Source organism: Psammomys obesus, unplaced genomic scaffold, assembly GCF_907164565.1.
Source record: "Psammomys obesus unplaced genomic scaffold, mPsaObe1.curated_primary_1811, whole genome shotgun sequence".
In the NCBI taxonomy this organism is placed as follows: Eukaryota; Metazoa; Chordata; class Mammalia; order Rodentia; family Muridae; genus Psammomys; species Psammomys obesus.
This window is the reverse complement of record NW_026596040.1, coordinates 11,863,546-11,866,840: the sequence shown is the minus strand read 5'-3', so window position 1 is coordinate 11,866,840 and position 3,295 is coordinate 11,863,546. Positions and strand designations below refer to the sequence as shown.

The window sequence follows — 3,295 nt, the reverse complement described above, 5'->3', positions numbered from 1 at the left end:
TATCCAAACCATACTAGTCACAAATTTCCACTGTATGTAGCCTGACATATTGCATCAAGATTTAATAAAATAGTAGAGATCAAACATTATGTTGTTTGTTTCACGCGACACCACATTCATAAAAAAAAAAAAAAACCTAATACGTGCCAATAGCTGTGCTTTTCATTCAGAAAAAAAAGGGGGGGGGGGGGGACTGGGAGGGGAGGAGGGAGGGGCTTATGGGGGGATACAAAATGAATAAAGTGTAATTAATAAAAGTTAAATAAAAATTTAAAAAAAAAATGGTGACCCTGGATACCCAGAGTTTTTAGTCTAATCTGGGAGATAGGTATTCATTAACTTATTACGGAAGTAAATTTAACATTGCAAAAGTGATTATCATGGCAGAGAAGAGGGAGCTGAATGACCCACTTAGAAAGGTCATTGGAGAGATTTCTAATGAAGTAGTACTTGACCAGAGATTTGGAAGATTATTAGACATTTGCTGATGCGGTTTGTAAGCGAGATGGTATGCAAAGTGTTTCAGGCAGAGCAGATAACATTTTCAAAGACAGGAGAGCTGGACAGCCCTGGGCAAATATGAGGATTTACAAGAAAATTGCTGTAATTGAAGAAGAGATGGGGAGAATTAAGTTCTAATTGATGCCGAAAAAGTAGAAAGCAGCTAGGCCACAGAGGATCCTGTCTACAAAGTAAACAGTTGGATCTTGAGATATCACAGAAACCTCAGCCACAGGCTACATTGAAGATGGAAAAGTCTAGGCCGCTATGGATGGGCAAGTTAGAAGCAGATTGCAGCCACTCAGGGCTGTTATAACTTGTGTTTAGCTAAAGGTGTGCTTTAAAAAAAAAAGTAGCTGAATTAGGGAAGTGACTAAAAATTGAGGGAAATAATGCTATATCTTGACAGCAAAATTAAAGGTACCTGAAGAACTTCCTGTGAAATTTGGTGAGAAAATCTGATATATAGAGAATTTATTACAGATTGACCATACATAAAATCAAAATATTTCCATTACCTAAAAACAGGCAGAGCAAAGTGTGCACCTAGGCAATAAATGATTCCCCCATTTACTTCAGGTTATTCCATTTGGTAATTTAACATGTTCATTGTCTAGCTAATGAGATTTGCCAATATTACCACATAAACAATGTAAAAGTAACTTTTTTTACTCACCTGTTCAGTTGTACCAGACGCTTACTGCCTCTGTCTGCTAACCTAAGCCTAGTCCTGGAAGCTTCTAACCTCTGTAAATCTAACCTGGGCCTTGAAGATTTTTAGCCTCTGAGACTTACTTCTTAATAAGCTCACCCTTTCTTGTTCTTTCTATGCTCATAGCTGGCTGGTTCAACTCAGCTGTTCTGGCTCAAACTCCTCTCCTGCTGAATTATTCAATCTGGCTTTTCTCGTGACCTCTAAATTACTCTCTTTGGCCTCAAACTAACTCTAGCAATCTATCTTAATCTTCTGGCTCCTTCTAATTCTCTAGCTTATTCTCTCATTCAACCTCTCTCTGTGTAAAACTCTCCCAACAAAACTGTCTCCTCTCTTTCTCTCTGTATTTTGTTTTGTTTTGTTTTGTTTTGTTTTTGTTTTGGGAGACAGGGTTTCACTGTGTAGCCTTGGCTGTCCTGGACTCACTTTGTACATCAGGCTGACATCGAACTCAGAGTGTTTGGATTGTCTGTTTCCCGAGTGCTAGGATTAAAGGCATATGCCACCATGCCCGGTTACCTAAGCTTTTCTTTACTGGAAACTTGCTCTATACCAGGCTGGCCTTAACCTCAGATCTGCTTGCCTCTGCCCCCTGCATTAAAGGTGTGTTTGCATTCTAGCTGGATCATACAGACCTAGAAGGTCTTTGAATGTGATCTTTTGCCAGAGCAGCCATGTTCTAAATTAAATTCCTCTACGTAACTGTTCAGTAGGAATATTTTAGGCCATCGATTTATATAGATGAAAATCCTCAATGCCTATCGAATATATTGCTAGTTCAGTTGTTCAACAAAGTCGTTATTGATAGAAAAATGGTTGTTGTTCTTTCAGCTACAGCCTGGGCTTTGTCAAGTACTCTCCCTGGAATCTTGGGCCCCTTCCAGCACGCTCCAGGTGGAAAGCATAAAATGAGGGTTAAAGGAGCTCAGGGCTCCAAAACCCAAGCGAGGTGGCAATGAAGGACCTCCTTGAGTGAGACAGTGTCTGCTTCTTGAGCAGATGGTAACAGAAGCTCCCTTGGAGCTCTGAAACCAAGAGAGGCAGAGGCAGGAACCTGGTTTTGTCTAGGCAGACAAAATGGCTGCTTTAAAAACAGCCAGCCGCTTGCTCCTGAAGACGAGGGCTGCAGTGGGCCGTAAATGGTAAAAGTTCAAAACAGCCAGCATAGTGTGGCTGACTAACCAGCAACCACGCCCCGGGGATCCAGCCAGGAATTCGGGAAGACAGGGAGCCCATCCATCCCCAGAAGTCTCAGCTGGTCATGGTGAAATAACGGATGCTGGGACCTTTATTTCTTGTGAAACAAGGACTTACTGTTACTAATTTAGGAATAGCCGCACACTGACCACTAGGACACCAGACTCAGATTGATAGATGTTTATTGAACACAAAACAAAAACACGGTCATAACCTGGACTCAGGAGCCAGATTATGACATCAGTCTGTTTCTGCAGCAAGTTTTTTATACAAAAGTCCTTAACCAGATAACAATCAGGTGACCAGTGCTTGCTTCGGCAGCACATATACTAAAATTAGAACGATACAGAGAAGATTAGCATGGCCCCTGCGCAAGGATGACACGCAAAATCGTGAAGTGTTCCATATTTTTAAGGGACCACAGATTCCAACCCAGACTACTATGCTCAGCAAAACTTTCAATCAACATAGACGGAGATTCAAAATATTCCAAGACAAAACCAAATTTAAACATTATCTACATAGTAACCCATCTCTACAGAAGTTACTAGAAGGGAAACTCCAAACCAAGGAAAAAAACTACATCTAAGGACACAGAGGAAATAGATACCTACACAACAAAAAACCCAAAAGAATACAAGCAATGAAACTCAGTAACACCACCATCCCCACATCAACAGTAAGTAACAATTCTTGGTCACTAGTATCTATCATCATCAAAGGACTCAACTCCCCAATAAAAAGACACAGACTAACAGAATGGTTGAGAAAACAGGACCCAACATTCTGTTGCATCCAAGAAACACACCTATGCAACAAAGATAAATACTACCTCAGAGTAAAGGGCTGGAAAAATGTTTTTCAAGCAAATGGTTCCAGAAA

General features: G+C 40.6%; 1 non-coding gene across 1 annotated transcript; it reads left to right on the top strand.

Annotated features, from left to right (window-relative positions):
• Positions 1–2,718: 2,718 nt before the first annotated feature.
• Positions 2,719–2,825, top strand: LOC129688253 (U6 spliceosomal RNA). The gene has a single exon (XR_008721901.1). It is a non-coding gene; the product is annotated as a U6 spliceosomal RNA (small nuclear RNA).
• Positions 2,826–3,295: the final 470 nt, after the last annotated feature.